Source organism: Pipistrellus hanaki, assembly GCF_964339955.1.
Source record: "Pipistrellus hanaki genome assembly, chromosome: 20".
NCBI classification, from domain to species: Eukaryota; Metazoa; Chordata; class Mammalia; order Chiroptera; family Vespertilionidae; genus Pipistrellus; species Pipistrellus hanaki.
The window spans coordinates 10,916,827-10,935,587 of record NC_140522.1 but is presented as its reverse complement, the minus strand read 5'-3'; positions in this window follow the sequence as shown (position 1 = coordinate 10,935,587).

Sequence of the window (18,761 nt, the reverse complement as noted above, 5' to 3'; positions counted from 1 at the left end):
CCGCACCCGCGCTGCGGCGGGGCGCGGGCGGCCCCTCGAGACCGCGCCCCTCCCCGCCCAGCCCCCGCCTTCCGCCCCAACCGCCATTTCTAACCGTCGCCCGCGCTCGTGCTCCGCGTGCTCGGCCCCCGGGCGCGCGCCGTTGGGGGGAGGGGGGCGCTCGTCGCCGCCGCTTTGTCCCGCGCGCGGCCCCCGCCGGAAGTGGGCTCGGTCAGGCCGCGGCCCCCGTCCTTTGTCCTTCCGGTCCCCCCGCTTCCCTCCCCCCTTTCCCCTCGGCGCTCCGGGGCTCACAGCGGCGCCGCTCGGGCCGCTGGAGGGTTCGGGGACAAAATGGAGGGGGCGGCTCCCGGGGCCTGAAGGACTGGGGGTTTCAGTAGAGAAAGGCCTGCAGCGTGCACGGTTCATGACGGCGGGTCCATGTTCCCCCACCCCCACGCCGGCCCCCATGGCTGCGTTCACGTGGACCCAAAGCCCTGCGAGCGGGCGCGGACTGCGGAGTGAGATGGGGTCGGTGTGGCAGCGGCCTTTGCGGGGTTTCTGTCCACCCCGAGGCGATGTCCTCGCCGTGACCTTAGGCCTCTTGCAGGTCACGCTTGGCCTCCTTGTGTGTCAGGGCCCGGGAAGGAGGGGGGGTTAGGGGCGCTCATTGTGCAGAGTCATGCTGCTGCGCGGGGGGGAGGGGGAAGAATGGGGGGGGTCAGGCTGCTTAGGGGGGGTCATCTGCTGGGGGTCAGGCCGCTGCCAGGGGGTCATCTGCTGGGGGTCAGGCCGCTGCCAGGGGTCATATGCTGGGGGTCAGGCTGCTGGCACGCAGAGCCGGTGAGATCAGCCGAGACTGGATCCCAGCTACGGGTCATAAGACCTTTTCTTATTGCATAATCGTTTCATACCTCCTGCCATCCCAGGGGAATATACAATTTATGAATTATAGGTGACAGTTATTTTTTTTTCTTAAATGGCCAGCTTCTGTGGAAATAGGACTGCTGCAGACACAGTCCATACTGCTCTGATAGAAAGTCCCCCCACCCCTGGGGACCTGCCAGTTTGGGGTTCTGGGGCTCGTGGCCGGGAAGGTAATGTGTAAGGCAGTAATATTCCATGAAGGAGTGAGGAATTCTTTGGGAGAATTTATTTCCTAGTGATGTTGTACACGAAGGAGAACTGGAAAACTACCAGCTACAACGCCATAATGCGTTTGTTGTTTATGGTGACTTTGAAAATGGCTAGCGGTAAACTTGGTTGAGGTCCATGACATTTGTTTTTGAAAGTAATCTCGTGTTACCTTTTATAGTAACTTTAATTTCACAGAAGTTGCAAAATAATTGTTTGGTTTTTCCATTTTCACAGTTTATAGAGGGAAAAGTAAAAATCTCTTCACTTTCACCCTTTTCTCCCCTCTTTAAGGTAAACACAACTAGTAGCTTAATGTCTCTTTTTCTAAACTTTTCTTTTTCTTAATCAAAACACTGGAATATTGGGTAAAAGTGAAAGTCGCTATGTCATAACTGACCCCGTATAATATGCACATAGCTATGTGATATACACAGTCAAAATGGCTGCACTATGTAATTCACGATCAAGAACTTACTTTTTACCATTTAACACTATGGTATATCTTGGAGATTTTTTTCATGGAAGTACTCATTTTAATTGCTCAGCAATCCTTTGTTTTCTTTCTGACTGACATAGAAAGTTTCCATTTTTTCAATAAGTAGCCCTTCCCCCAATAAAAAACAAACAACACTTCAGTGAGTATCTTTATGTATATATCTTTGTGCACATGTTCAAGTATTTCCCAAAGATAGATTTCTGGAAGTGACCTGACTCAAATGAGAATGGACATTAAACATTTTAATTTTTTTTTTAATGTATTTTATTGATTTTTCACAGAGAGGAAGAGAGAGGGATAAAGAGTTAGAAACATCGATGAGAGAGAATCATTGATCAGCTGCCTCTTGCGCACCCCCTACTGGGGATGTGCCCTCAACCAAGTTACATGCCCTTGACCGGAATCGAACCAGGGACCTTTCAGTTCCCAGGCTGAAGCTCTATCCACTGAGCCAAACCGGTCCCGGCTGGACATTAAACATTTTAATCTATACTGCTCAATTGTCCTGCAAAAAATGCTACCAATATACCTGCTCCATTAATAATAGATGGGAGTGCCTTGTTTTCTCACAACCTTTTTTGAACACTTCATGCTGTCATACTTACCTGATGGGTGAAAAATAGTGCCTTCAGACTTTCCTGGTTACTTACAGGATTGAATATTATTTCAAATGTCTATTGGTCATTCTTTGCTAAGCATTAACTTTGTATAGCTTTGTATATTCAAAAATTTGGTTGGGTGTGTGATTTTTAAAATAATATTTTTATTTTAGAGAGGGAGTGAGGGAGAGAAATATCACTGATGAGAGCAAATCATTGATTGACTGCTGCTTGCATGCCCCCCACTGGGGATCCAGCTGGTATCAAACAGGGACCTGCTGGTTCATAGGTTGATGCTCAGCCACTGAGTCATGCTGGCTGGGCTATGTGATTTTTCTTAGTTTATAGCAGCTCTTGACAATTATGACTTTTTTTGAAATATTTTATTGATTTTTTACAGAGAGGAAGGGAAAGGGATAGAGAGAAACATCGATGAGAGAGAAACATCGGTCAGCTGCCCCCTGCACACCCCCCACCGGGGATGTGCTGGCAACCAAGGTACATGCCTTTGACCGGAATCAAACCTGGGACCTTTCAGTCTGAAGGCCAGTGCTCTATCCACTGACCCAAACCGGTTTTGGTAACAGACACTTTTTTTTAAAGAAGACATACAAAGGAGCAACAGCTTCATGAAGAAATGCTCAACTTTATTAGCTATAAGGGAAATACAAATAAAATACCACCTCAAACTGTTAGAATGGCTATCAACAAGACAATAAATAACAGGTGTTGGAGAGGTTGTGGAGAAAAAGGAACCTCCATATACTGCTGGTGGGAATTTAAATTGGTACAGCCAATTTATAGTAGTATCCTTCCTATATAATAAAAGGCTAATATGCAAATTGACCAAATAGTGGAACGGCTGGTTGTGGTTGCTATGACGCACACTGACCACTGTGGGCAGATGCTCAATGTGGGAGCTGCCCCCTGGTGGTCAGTGCGCTCCCACAGGGGGAGTGCAGCTCAGCCAGAAGCCCTGAGCTGGGCTCATGGCTGGTAAGCACAGCAGCCATGGCTGGAGCCTCTCCCGCCCCCTTGGCACTAAGGATGTCTGACTGACGGCTTAGGCATGCTTCCGGGGCTGAGGGACTAAGCAGTCAGTTGGACATCCCCTGAAGGCTCCCAGACTGCGAGAGGCCGCAGGCCTGGCTGAGGGATACCCCCCACCCCCACCCTAGTGCATGAATGTCGTGCCCTGGGCCTCTAGTTTATAAAGATGCATGCACCCCTATGTTGATTATAGCATTATTCATAGTAACGAAGATATGGAAACAAGTCCTTCAGAGGATGATTGGATAAAGAAGATGTGGTACATGTATACAATGGAATACTACTACTCAGTCACAGATGAAATACTACCACAGCAAGGATGGATCTTGAGAGCATAATGCTAAGCAAAATAAGTCAAGTGGAAAAGGACAAGGACCATATGATTTCACTTGTGGGTTTAAAAAAAACAAAAACTCCTAGACACAACAGTATGGTGGTTACCAGAGGGGGAGGGGTGAGGAGGAAGTTGAAGAGGGTAAAAGGAATAAAAATATGGTGATAGAGGAAATAAGACTTTGGGTGATGAACAACAATGCAATATATATATACTGTGTTTTCCCGAAAACAAGACCTAGCACATGGAAAGATAAGACATCCCCGAAAATAAGACCTAGCACAACTTTGGGAGAAAAAATAATATAAGACACTGTCTTATTTTCAGGGAAACGGTAGATGATGGGTCACAGAGCTGCACTCTGAAACCTATATAATCTTATTAACCAGTGTTACCCACAAACTTTTTGTTAATCCTTACCCAAAGGTATTTTTCCCCATTGATTTTAGAGAGAGAGGGAGTGGGGAGGGAAAGAGAGAGAAACTTGGATGTGAGAGACACATTGATTGGTTGCCTCCTACAGGCTCCCCAACAGGGCCTTGGGGATCAAACTCCTGACTGGGAATCAAACTGATGCTCTAACCACTGAAAAGCACCAGCCAAGGCAATACACTTAATTAAAAAAGGAAAAGAAACGCATCCTATGACAGAACCTTATTCCAGTGGCTTCTGGGTTACATGCCATGGGCCACCGCTTTCGAGCAGCTCCTCAGACACTTCGTAGTGAGTGCTGAGATGCTGGAGAATTTTACCAGTTTGAAAATCTCTTCATATATATATATATATATATATATATATATATATATATATATATAAAATATGCATAACCCTTTTAAAACTATTCAGTTAACCTTATACCACAGACTCTTCTACGGTAAGGAATATAAAGAAATCCTAGCTCATTAATAATGTATTTGCTAATGGTATATGTACAAAGATAATTTAATTTAAAAAATTAAAAAAATAATGTATTTGCTTAGTGCTCTGTATTGTACCTTATTATGAAATATGACTAGAATCTCATTGTTTAAAAAATAAGCTTATAGCCGGCACCGGTTTGGCTCAGTCGATAGAGCGTCCGCCTGCGGACTGAAAGGTCCCAGGTTCGATTCCGGTCAAGGGCATGTACCCTGGTTGTGGGTACATCCCCAGTAGGGGGTTTGCAAGAGGCAGCTCGTCGATGATTCTCTCTCATCGATGTTTCTAACTCTCTATCCTTCTCTCTTCCTCTCTGTGAAAAATCAATAAAATAAAAAAAAAGCTTATACTTGATTTAGAGCATAGTGCTTATCTTCTACACAATATTAAAGACTACTATAAACATTGAGGCCTGGTATGGCTCCGTGGTTGAGCATCAACCTATGAACCAGGAGGTTAAGGTTGGATTCCAGATCAGGGCACATGCCTGGGTTGCAGGCTCGATCCCCAGTGAGGGGCAAGCAGGAGGCAGCCTATCGATTCTTTCTCATCAATGTTTCTATTTCCCTTCCTTTCTGAAATCAATAAATAGATTTTTTTTTAAAAAAGACTAAACATTGTATAATGAACTGAGCATATTTGAAAATCCAATAAAATACATAGAACGGGATATTTGTTTTGAGCCACAGAAGGGCCATATATTCTTTGCAAATAACCATATTCTAATGGGGGTAATCCCAACCATAATATAATTACAAATCTGACATAATTATAAATCAGAGTAAAGCTAAACCTATGAGAAGATTATAGATTGGAAAAAACATGTTATTGGAAACTGAATTTCCTCCACATTGGAGTTTGCAGATTGATTTCTTTTTTTAAATTGATTTTTAGAGAGAAGGGAGAGGGAGAAAGAGAAACATCATTCAGGGACCACGCCTGAGACCTAGGCAGGTGCCCTGACTGGGATTTGAACCGGCAACCTTTGGTGCACAAGACAGCAACCAACCAGCGGAGCTACACCAGCCAGACATTGGTTTCCTTACCTTCTGACACAAAAGGTGTCTCCGGGACATCTTGTACATTTTGTGCCATGGACCATTTCTCTGAAGAGCCGGGCTTTTTCTTTGTGTGTATAATATTTGGAAATCAAGAAGCGGTGGGTGCCACTGCTCCTAGGATCTTTAAGTGGGCAGAGGCGGAAAGAAAAATGTTACATCATGAATTTATATTTTATTCAAATTAGAACATTTACACCTGGGCACTAGTGATGCTCATTGCTATTAGGTGTCAGCACTTCTTGGCCTGAGTTACTGCCTCCTGTACAATAGTACATCGTAATGGGTTGGACCAAGCATGTCAAACTCGCGGCCCACGGGCCACATGCCTCCTTTATGTGGCTGATGTTAGCCTTTCAGTTTGACACGCTTGGGTTGGAGGATTTTTACTTAACTTTTCTAAAGTTTAGACTCCTGTCTCTTTTATGCTGAAAATCTTGGTTCCTAAGATATTAATATAGCCCTAACTGGTTTGGTTCAGTGGATAGAGCATCGGCTGCGGACTGGAAGGTCCCAGGTTCGATTCTGGTCAAGGGCCTTGGTTTTGGGCCCATCCAAGTAGGAGGTGTGCAGGAGTCGATGTTTCTCATCGATGTTTCTTTTTTTTTCTTTTTTTAATATATTTTTATTGATTTTTCTTACAGAGAGGAAGGAAGAGAGATAGAGAGCTAGAAACGTCAATGAGAGAGAAACATCGACCAGCTGCCTCTTGCACACTCCCTACCGGGGATGTGCCCGCAACCAATGTACATGCCCTTGACTGGAATCGAACCTGGGACCTTTCAGTCCGCAGACCGACGCTCTATCCACTGAGCCAAACAAGTTTCGGCTCTCATCGATGTTTCTAACTCTCTATCCCTCTCCCTTCTTTTCCGGGGAAAAAAAAAAAAATCAATAAAATATATATTTCAAAAAGATATTAATATAATGATTCTATCTATCTATCTATCTATCTATCTATCTATCTATCTATCATCTATCTACTTTTGTCCATAGAGTCCACCCACCAGGGGTATGGGGTCAATGCTGTGTTTTAGTCTCTCTGTGGATGTGCCACCAACTGGACAGGCGGTTAGAAGCATTTGCTTCAGCTGGTCATACATTTTGAAAATATAAACATTTCTCTGCCTTTTGCTAATTTTATAATAAAAATATTTCCAGCCCTAACGGGTTTGGCTTGGTGGACTGAATGTCGGCCTGCAGACTGGAAGGTCCTGGGTTCAATTCCAGTCAATCGCATGTACCTTGGTTGCAGGCACATCCCCAGTAGGAGGTGTGCAGGAGGCAGCTGATGGATGTTTCTAATTCTCTATCCCTCTCCCTTCCTCTCTGTAAAAAAAAAAAAAAAAAAAAATCAATAAAAAATATTTAAAAAAATATTTCCAAAAGATATGTATGAATAAATCCGCTGAGTAAATGCATCCAGGAGAGAAAAGGTTTCTCCCTTGAAACCTGCTCTCCTCCTGCCCCTAAAGTGTGGCCAGGGCCTGTGCAAACACCTTCCTGTGCTCTAGGCACACTGCCAGGGTCTTCGCAGATGCGTCTCAGGTGACCCTATCTACCACCAAGTGCAGAAGACATTTTAAAAATATATATATTTTATTAATTTTTTACAGAGAGGAAGGGGGTTAGACAAACATTGATGAGAGAGAAACATCGATCAACTGCCTCCTGCACACCCCCCACTGGGGATGTGCCCGCAACCAAGGTACGTGTCCCTGATCAGAATTGAACCTGGGACCCTTCAGGCCGCAGGCCGACGCTCTATCCACTGAGCCAAACCGGTTTCTGCTGCAGGCGACATTTTTATTATGATTTTTCCAATGAAGAAACTGACTCTCAAAAAGGTCATTCACTACCCAAGTCACACTATTAGGACAGGAAAGGGTCAGAATTCAGTGACAAATGTGTCTTGTTTAAGACCCTGATGCTTTTCCATCCTGCCAGGGTACCTGTCAGTAAGAATTCTCTCCGAGTCTAGAACTTGGCTCTACCCCCGTTCAGGAGAGATGTGTCAGCTTGTTTGTTTTTTCACTGCGTAACCCTGCATCTGGCACGTCCCTCACAGCTGTCTGGGTAAAGGCCCAAGCGCTCAACCAGCAGCATGAGAACGAAAGGATCATCACCAATGTGACGGCCTGGGTGAATCTCAGAAGGAGGAGGAGAAGGGGAAAAACAGAAATGAGAATACAAATGCTGTATGTGAGCATGTATATCAGGTTCAAACGCAGACCCACTGCACCTGTGGCCAAAAGAGGTGGGGTCGCCAAAGCCGGTTTGGCTCAGTGGATAGAGCGTCAGCCTGAGGACTGAAAGGTTCCGGGTTCGATTCTGGTCAAGGGCATGTACCTTGGTTGCGGGCACATCTACAGTAGGAGGTGTGCGGGAGGCAGCTGATGGATGATTCTCTCTCATCGATGTTTCTCACTCTCTATCCCTCTCCCTTCCTCTTTGTACAAAAATCAATAAAAATTTTTGGTCAGTGGCTGGATGCCAGCTGTTCGAGTTCTTTAATTGGGTGCTGGGTGCAGGGGGTGCTTGCTTTGTCAAACATTCATGCTAAGTGAATATTGTTGCCCTTAATGGGAAAGGCAACAAGGGCTTCGGGAGGTGAAGTGATTTGCCTAAGGTCGCATAAAAGTGGCTGAACCAGGACTCTAACTCCGTTCTCGCCACGGCCAGAGCCCATTTGCTTAATCGCTGTGTATGCATCGGGAGAGCAGCCCGGAGGACGCATTCTGGGTGCAGAGGGGCCGGCTGGGGCCTGAGGCTGGCAGCGGAGGGTGCGGCACCTGGACCAGGGGCAGGCCCTGGACTGAGTGTGCTCCTGAGGCACCGGGGAAAGCCCTGGAATGAGAGCCTGGGTTTCGGCTCTGGAGCAAAGCATGGGATCCTGAGAAAACATCAGATCGGGGGGAAAGCCCTGGTGTCCACCCAGAAGGACCTTCTGCAGCAGTCACTGTCCATCAGCCGGCCAGCTGCCTGCCACCAAGAGGCAGCCAGCCGCGGGAAGGATACCAGACCCCAAGGCATCGCTAATGAACCAAAGTGAGTTCTCAACCAGCAATCAGAATGAGTCATTCTTACCATAAATGTCCTAGAGGCCCGGTGCAAGGAATTCATGCGTGGGGGGAGGGGAGGCCCTGTCCCTTAGCCTGGCCTGTACTCTCTCCAATCTGGGACCCCTCGGTGAGATTAGGCCTAAACTGGCAGTCAGACATTCCTCTCACAATCCAGGAATGCTGGCTCCTAACAGCTCGCCTGCCTGCCTGATTGCCTCTAAGCGCTTTTGCCTGCCAGCCTGGTCACCCCCTAACTGCTCCCCTGCCGGCCTGATTGATGCCTAACTGTTCCCCTGCCAGCCTGATCGCCCCCAACTGCCCTCCCCTGCTGGCCATCTTGTGGCGGCCATCTTGTGACAACATGAGGATGGCCATCTGGTAGTGATGTGAGAGCGTTGCACAAGGGCACTAGGACCACTTAGGCTTTTATTAGTATAGAAACATCAGCCCAGTTGACACTTAATAGAGAAAGGGCGAACAGTGATCTCAAGATATTTCTTCTGGGTTCGAATCCCAGGGCTGCCTCAAAAAAAAAAAAAAAAAAAAGATATTTCTTCTAATTAATTTTCTTTCTATGTGCACGAATCCGTGTGCTGGGACACTAATAGGTATATACGTTCTTTGGTTTATTTCTTTTCATCCCCCCAACCCCACATCGAGGTACATCAGTCTGTTCCATGCCTCCCTGTTTCGGGTCTTATTTTGTTGGCCAATTCATTTTGTTCGTTAGATGCCACCGACAAGTGAGATCATGAGATACCTGTCTTTCTCCGTTTGGCTTATTTCACTAAGTATCACATTTTCCTGGTCCATCCACGCTAGAAAACTTTTCATCACATGTTAGGTCTTCACATTTTGTTAGGATGGTTTCTGGGGTTTTATCATGGTAACTTATTAAATAAAGTAGAACATTTTAAAGGAGGAGAAAGCTACAATATTGTCAGTATTTAGAAATAAAAATGGCCAGAGCTGATCAAAGGACAAAAAAAAAATTGCTTGTTTTATCCTGACACTCATGGTTACATAAACATTAAAATCCCCTTCTCATCAGTGTGCCCAGGGCCTGTGGCAGCACAGAGCTCACCCTTGTGGCCAATCCGTGTAATTACCATTACATCACCATCCGTGAAGGGTAAGTGTAAAAGCAGCTACAAAAACTCACTGTCTTTGTGTTGCTGTGAAAAGATTCTACAAATTTCTGCCATCCAGTTTATGTACATTATTCTAAAACTTTTTATTGAAAAACAAAACGCAGAGAGAAAATCTCACCAAAATGAATGTATAACTTAATGAATTATAAGGCATCTATCAATATTTAATATTAAGTTATTAAATTAAAATTTATCTAATTTTATATAGCATCATATTAGTATTAACTTATTTACATGTAGTTATATGGCATAGAATACCACCCACATCAAGAAACAACTTTTCTGCATCGAGAAGGCCTTCTGTGCGCTACCTTTCTTTTCAAAAAAATATATTTTATTGATTTTTTACAGAGAGGAAGGGAGAGGGATAGAGAGTCAGAAACATTGATGGGAGAGAAACATGGATCAGCTGCCTCCTGCACACACCCTACTGGGGATGTGCCCGCAACCAAGGTACATGACCTTGACTGGAATCGAACCTGGGACCTTTCAGTCTGCAGGCCAGTGCTCTATCCACTGAGCCAAACCAGCTAGGGCTGTGTGCTTCCTTTCCATTGCATCCTTCCCTCCAAGTGACCATGTTGCTTGTGCATCTTTATAGTTTTTCTCCCAAGCAAACACCCTGGGACTCTGTCATTGCCATTTAACATTCTTTTATATATATTTTCTTTTATATACAGAGAGGAAGAGAGAGGGATAGAGAGTTAGAAACATTGATGAGAGAGAATCATTGACCAGCTGCCTCTTGCACACCCCCTACTGGGGATGTGCCCGCAACCAATCGTACATGCCCTTGACCTTGAACCCGGGACCCTTCAGTCCCCAAGCCGACGCTCTATCCTTTGAGCCACACCGGTCTCGGCCCATTTAACATTCTTGATGTTAAGTCTCTAAGTTTTCAAGTTCCTCCTTGACCCCTTTCCCAGTCTCACCACTGACCTCCTGAGACACCCGAGTCCTTGACTTGGGACGCCTCCTGCCGCTGGGATGTTGCCGGGGACACGCTGTTGGCGCAGGTCAGCGAGGCTGGGCTGCCTTCCACGGGGCAGCTGGGGCAGCTGAGGCTTGGGGAGTCAGACTCCACCCTCTTGGCAAGACATTAGGTGGTGACGTGACCTCGAACAGGAGAACGTCTTTGGACTCCCTTCTGTTCTGTAAGCAACCACGGGTGCTTGATACCCACATCCATTCATTCACTGGGAGCTGCAAACTGGTACTATGCTAATCCTACCACTTCTCCAACGAGTGGTCATGGCAATGCTTTCTTCATAAAGAGATGCCTCCTGTATCCGTTGGTTTCCTGGTGGTCCAACTGATGGAGGAAAGGCAAGAAAAATGCTTGGTTCTTTTACTTCACGTCCCAGGGTTTCAAGTTGCTTTCTTACTTGAAATCTCCCAAATGTGATTATTTAAACTTAAAAAAACATATAATTGTGAGCCTATGGACTTACACAAGTTCAACCCTTGGACTTAGGCGGAAATCCTGCTGTCTTTGGCGATGGATGATGCCTCTTGCAGTTGGCTCCTCTTCCTTCTTACGAGACTAGCTTCCCTGTGACCCGATATGACAAGATGATATGACAGAGTCAGTGTGTCCATGTCCTGCCCCCAAACCAGGAATCAACCAGTTCTTCAGGAAGTCTTGGTTTGTTTCAGTGGGAAATGTTACGTCAAAATAATAATTTGTAGGAAAGATGCTCGTTGATGCCGAAACCGGTTTGGCTCAGTGGATAGAGCGTCGGCCTGCAGACTGGAGGGTCCCAGGTTCGATTCCGGTCAAGGGCATGTGCCTTGGTTGCGGGCACATTCCTAGTAGGGGCTGTGCCGGAGGCAGTTGGTCGATGTTTCTCTCTCGTAGCTCTCTATCCCTCTCCCTTCCTCTCTGTAAAAAAATCAAATAAAATATATTAAAAAAAAAAAAAAAAGATGCTCGTTGCTACTGTGTTGGCCATCGTTTCACTAGTGGGCCTTTTCAGTTAATACAATGTAATATGGTATGAGATGATATAATGTAATAATATAATATATAGTACAAATACCCCATGAGTTCATACTGATACTTCAAATTCCAATGTAGCCTCTTCTATCTTACACTTATGGGAGCCCCTTTCACATCCCACGTGGTTCGGGGTTCTGGTTCAGAGTTCGGGTTCTGGAAAATTAAAAGAGACTAGAAGAAATTTAATTTGGCGATATGGGGGAGGGGCCAGGTGGTAGTCCAACTCTAGTGGGAGAGCTACTGCTGGACTCCGGCCTTGCTATCCCATTTATGAGACTATGGCAGCGTTTTTCAACCGCTGTTCCGCGGCACACTAGTGTGCCGCGAGATGTTGCCTGGTGTGCCGTGGGTGCAGACAAGACAAGAATTTTATAATTTTTCACTATTTTGTTTACTTAATATTTCATAATAAAGTAATTATAAAATACTTTCTTTGTGTTTATTTGATTCCTATTCAAGAGAATTACTTTATATATAGTCAATATAGGCACAGAGTTAAATTTTTTAACATTTTCTAATGGTGGTGTGCCTCGTGATTTTTTTCATGAAACAAGTGTGCCTTTGCCCAAAAATGGTTGAAAAACACTGGACTATGGGATACACCCATTACCCTTAAGCAGGTCTGGGATACACTTATAGCCCTTAGGCAGGTAATAAGCAGATTATCATATCAGTAAGGATTTACATGATTATTTGATAAGGAAGTTGCCTCAGTTACCGTTGTCTCAATTAGATAGGGAGTGCTTAGCTCTGACCTTTCAGAGCTTCAAGGTTGACCAGCCTTTCACATCTTTCTATTAGTGAGACAATGATCAGCTTCCGGCACACTGTATCACTACTTTTCCAAATAGAAAATATCCTTCTCAGAAAAAGATGGATAATAGGATATTCCATACTTACTCATTGGCTGTATCCTATATTACAACAGTCTCAAAGCAACAATACTAATACTATCATTGCCAATATACCCGTAATTGCTAAAAAAACAGTAATCTATTTTTTAAATTTTATTTATTAACTTTAGAGAGAGGGAGGGAGAGAGAAATATCAACTTGTTGTTCCACTTACAGTGGTGCCTCGCATAACGAACGCCTCGCACAGCGAACTTTGGACAGGTTTTTCATGAAACCATCGGCCAAAAAGCAGAAAATGGATGAAGATGTGCAAGATTCAGTAGACTCTACTTAGTCTATCTTAAAATTAAAAAAATGTGTTTTTTTTTAAATTATGTTTTTAGATGTATCTAAATAAAAATATGTCATCTTAGCATATTTTTTTATGTCATCTTAGCATATTTTATGCTACAGAACGAATTATTTTTTTTAACATGTATTGTTATGGGAAAACTCGTTTCACATAACGAACTCTTTGCATAACAAGCTTGCTCCTGGAACGAATTAAGTTCGTTGTGTGAGGCACCACTGTATTTATGCATTCATCGGTTATTTCTTATGTGCCCTGACCAGAGATCAAACCCCATAATCTCGGCATATTGGGATGATGCTCTAACCAACTGAGCTAGCTGGCTAGGATTAAAAACAGTTTTGTTTTGTTTTAAATTTATTTTATTGTTTTTTACAGTGAGGAAGGGAGAAAGATAGTTAGAAACATTGATGAGAATTGATCAGCTGCCTCCTGCACACCCCTCACTGGGGATGTGCCCACAACCAAGGTACATGCCCTTGTCCGGAATCGAACCTGGGACCCTTCAGTCTGCAGGCTGATGCTCTATCCACAGAGCCAAACTGGTTAGGGCTAAACACACTTTTCAAAACCCCTTTCTTTAGTAGTATATGCCCCCTCACCCTATACTTGTCTCATTAAAAAATAACAGCCAGCTCCGACTGGTTTGGCTCAGTGGATAGAGTGTCAGCCTGTGGACTGAAGGGTCCCAGGTTCAATTCCGATCGGGGGCATGTACCTTGGTTGCGGGCACATCCCCAGTGGGGGGTGTGCAGGAGGCAGCTGATCGATGTTTCTCTCTCATCAATGTTTGTCTAACCCCCTTCCTCTCTGTAAAAAAAAAAACAACCAATAAAATATATATTAAAAAATAAAAATCAACACCCAGCTCTACTGTCTCTACATTCTCAGAGCAAATGACCAATACAGAGACTCTCCGCTCTCCTAGCGCCTCCCAGCTTCATACCACCAGCAGCCATGCATTCAACCCTCCCGCCAGTCCATCCCACTGTCAGTCCATCCCGCTGTCAGTCCTTCCTGCTGTCAGTCCATCCTGCTGTCAGTCCATCCCGCCGTCGGTCCATCCCACTGTCAGTCCATCCCACTGTCAGTGTATCCCACTGTCAGTCCATCCCACTGTCAGTCCATCCCGCTGTCAGTCCTTCCCGCTGTCAGTCCTTCCCGCTGTCAGTCCATCCCGCCGTCGGTCCATCCTGCTGACAGTCCATCCCACTGCTAGTCCATCCCACTGTCAGTGTATCCCACTGTCAGTCCATCCCGCCGTTGGTCCATCCCGCTGTCAGTCCATCCCGCTGTCAGTCCATCCCACTGTCAGTCTATTTCACTGTCAGCCCATCCCACTGTCAGTCCATCCCACTGTCAGTGTATCCCACTGTCAGTCCATCCCGCCGTAGGTCCATCCCGCCGTCGGTCCATCCAGCCGTCGGTCCATCTCGCTGTCAGTCCATCCCGCTGTCAGTCCATCCTGCGGTCCCCCAGCAGGAGCTTTATCCGCAGGCTCCCCTGCCCTCCCAAAGGAGGAGGGTGCCCTCTCCCTGAGACAGCCTGCAGACCCTGCAGGCCCTGCCCACGGCGGTGCAGCCCCCAGCCGGTCCTCACAGCCGAGGGCAGCGGCGGTGAGGACGCGGGAGGGACCAGAAGGCAGGCTCCCTCCCTCCCCTCCGGGCCCAGCTCGCCCAGCGGCAGCGCACCCACACGCGGGGCTGGGGATGCTCTGCTGTGGGTGCTGCTGCGCCCTGCTAACACCTCCCACCCCACCCACGCTGGGAGCCAGAAGGTCTCCAGGCACCCCTGGCTGAGGACCGGGGCCTGGACCTGCTGCTCTGAACCCCGTGGATGGGCACCTGAGGATGCTGAGCAGCGAGCCCCTGCGGGAAGCGGACTAACGCCAGCTCAGCTTTAAGGGGCATTAAGACCCCTGGGAAGGGAAAGCTGTGGCTGAAAGCTCACTGTGTACTAGTTACCTCCGGAATAATAACAGCCAACGTTTGTATCGCATAATATTCATACAGTTTATTATTATCTTTTTCTTCTGGGTATTGTCTTTCTTTAAAAAAAAAATATTTTTTTTTAAACACATTTTTATTGCCGAAACCGGTTTGGCTCAGTGGATAGAGCCTCGGCCTGTGGACGCAAGGTCCCAGGTTCGATTCCGGTCAAGGGCATGTACCTTGGTTGTGGGCACATCCCCAGTAGGGGGTGTGCAGAAGGCAGCTGATTGATGATTCTCTCTCATCGATGTTTCTAACTCTCTTTCCCTCTCCCTTCCTCTCTGTAAAAAAAAAAAATCAATAAAATATATTTTAAAAAAATACATTTTTATTAATTTCAGAGAAGAAGATAGAGAAACATCAATGATGAGAGAGAATCATTGATTGGCTGCCTCCTGCACGTCCCCCACAACCCAGGTACGTGCCTTTGACCGGAATGGAACCCGGGACCTTTCAATCCCCAGGCTGATGCTCTATCCACTGAGCCAAACTGAACAGGGCCTGAATATTGTCTTTCAATGACTCTTTTATCTTTTAGTCTTTTTTAAAAAAATCTTTATTGTTGGAAATATTACATATGTTCCCCCTTTTCCCCCTCATTGATCCCTTATAGCCCGCCCCCAATATTTATATAACTCACAGAGTAGTTTTCACTTAGGGACACGGGTTAGCAGCTCAGTAGGGATTACTGAATCTTTCTATGTTACAGGTGAGAGAGCAGGGCCTGGTACCAGGTGAGAGAACCGGGAGGCAGCTAACCGAGCTTCTCTCTGGCCGGGCTGTGGCCCGTTTCAGCCTTAGACGCGCAGAAAGAAATGCACTTGCCTGCACGTTCACCTCTGCTTGGCTCCATTCCATGCAATGCTTCTTCAAGTTTCCATTTTACTGAATTTTCTCCGGGAAGAAATCAGGGATGGGCCATTCGAGGAGGCTCACGCTGTGATCGCATTATTCCACCACCAGGTGTCGCCCAAGCACACCCACACCGTTTCCTTTCATGGGCGAATCCCTAATTCACCGACTTCTCCAAGGATTGGCACCTCAGCTAACGGTAAGTGTATCGTGCAGCTCAGAAGAGCCAACAAAAGCACAATGAGGATTAAAACGGTGACTAGGAACCATGGCCAGAAGGGGTTCTGTTTTATTTTGCATATAACAGGAAGGTACGTGTTTGACCTTCAGCGCTACAATTCTTTTTATTTTATATTTTGTGTGACAGTTGCTATCATTCTCAAGGATTATAGTCTGTATATAACTGTATGTGCTATAGTTTTATAATTTTTTATTGTTGAAAGTATTGCATATGTCCCATTCCCCCCCCCCCCATTTACTCCCCTCCAGCCTGCCCCATCCCCCACCCCAGGCCGGCCCGGCCCCATTGTCTGTGTCCATGGGCTGTGCATACGTGCATACCAGGTTCTTGGTTGGTTACCTCCCTCCCACCCTCCCTCCCCCACCTTTCCTCCGAGGTCCCGCACTCTGTTCCCTGCTCCCATGTCCCCGGGTCCACTCCATTCACCAGTTTATTTTGTCACTTAGCTTCCACATAGGACTGAGATCCTGTGATACTTGTATAATTCTTCTTAGAAAAAGAGTTGCTGTGGACTGGATATCTGTGCCTCCCCCCCATTCATGTGTTGGATCCCTGATCCTCAAGGATGGTAACTGGAGGTAGGTCTTGGGAGGTCATTAAGATCAGGTGTTGGACTTGTATGCATGCGTAGAAGCATAACCCATGGATGCAAGACCCTGGGGGCTGGGGGCATGCATGGGAGTGTGTGTGTGTGGGCAATGGGAAGATATGTACACATGTAATACCTTAATCAATAATAAAAAAAAAAAGATTAGGTGTTTTCATGAGGGTGGCCCTTATGATGGGATTAATGTCCTTATAAAAAGAGGAAGGGCCGAAACCGGTTTGGCTCAGTGGATAGAGCGTCGGCCTGCGGACTGAGGGGTCCCAGGTTCGATTCCGGTCAAGGGCATGTACGTTGGTTGCAGGCACATCCCCAGGAGGGGATGTGCAGGAGGCAGCTGATCGATGTTTCTCTCTCATTGATGTTTCTAGCTCTCTATCCCTCTCCCTTCCTCTTTTTTAAAAAAATCAATAATATATATATATATATATATATATATATATATATATATACTTATATATATTTATACATATTTATATATGGGAAGGGATGTGTGATCTCTCACGTGAGGACACAGTGAGAAGCCAGCCGTCTGTGAGAGTGCTGCCAAGGACCTTCTTGGCTGGCATCTTGGCCTTGGACTTCCCAGCGAGGGCCCGGGAGCTCCAGCCCAGGCATGCGTATTGCAGCCGGAACGGAGAGCAGGCACCATGGATGGATTGGTAAGTGGAGGTCAGTTACCAGCGTGTCTGTTATCCTCCTCCTCTATAACAAAAACCTAACATGCAAATTGTCCCCTTGACCGGGAGTTTGACCAGGGGGCAGAGCCAGCCCGCCACCGCCCTCAGCCCCTCCGCCCAGCAGGCCTGCCTGATCGGCCCCACCTGTGCACAATGTGTGCACCTGGCCTCTAGTATCTGAATAAAAATGTACATCCCTAACCTGTTTGGCTCGGTGGACAGAGCGTCGGTCTGGGGACTGAAAGGTCCCAGGTTCGATTCCGGTCAGGGGCATGTACCTTGGTTACGGGCACATCCCCAATGGGGGGTGTGCAGGAGGCAGCTGATCGATGTTTCCCTCTCATCGATGTTTCTAGCTCTCTATCCCTCGCCCTTCCTCTCTGTAAGAAGTCAATAAAACATATATATATATTTCAAATGTACACATTTAACTATCTCAAAGCACAGAAAAAAAACCCCACAAAGTAATATTTAAAGAAATAGAAAGCCACTGAAACTGGTTTGGCTCAGTGGATAGAGCATCGGCCTGCGGAATGAAAGGTCCCGGGTTCGATTCTGATCGGGAGCATGTGCCTTGGTTGCGGGCACATCCCTGATGGGGCGTGTGCAGGAGGCAGCTGATCAATGTTTTTCTCTCATCGATGTTTCTAGCTCTCTATCCCTCTCTCTTCCTCTCTGTGAAAAATCAGTAAAATATATTTAAAAAAATAAATAAAAAAGAAATAGGAAACCTAAGCACGTCACCCCGATTTGAATCCAACACTAGCTCACTTTAAATTTGCTTCCTGCGTCGAAGCCTTCAGTGCCTAAGGTAGGGGTGTCGAACTCAATCAGAGAAGGGGCCAAAATCTAAAATCCAGCCTAAATCGCGGGCCGAATGGTTTACTGAACAGTCATAAACTGACAATGTCATAAACTGACAGCGGAGTGCAGTGATGACAGCGCGGTGCGGGCCACATTGCAAGGCCTGGCAGGCTGGATTTGGCCCGCGGGCCTTGTGTTTGACACATGTGGCCTAAGGGCAGCGTGCCTGTGGCCACCCGGGGTGCTGACTCAGGCTCGTGGGTTGGCCTGGACCTCAGGTCTGGGGCGCCTGGGCCCTGGGAGACACAGGGAGCGTCCAGATCCCTGTGTTGCTGACACTCACCCCCCGCGCACAGCCGTGGCCTCCCTGGCCGTGCCTTTGTTTTTTTTTTGTTTTTGTTTTTTTAAAAAAATATATTTTATTGATTTTGTACAGAGAGGAAGGGAGAGAGATAGTTAGAATCATCGATGAGAGAGAGTCATGGATCAGCTGCCTCTTGCACACCTGCTACTGGGGATGTGCCCGCAACCAAGGTACATGCTCTTGACCGGAATCGAACCCGGGACCTTTCAGTCCCCAAGCCGATGCTCTATCCATTGAGCCAA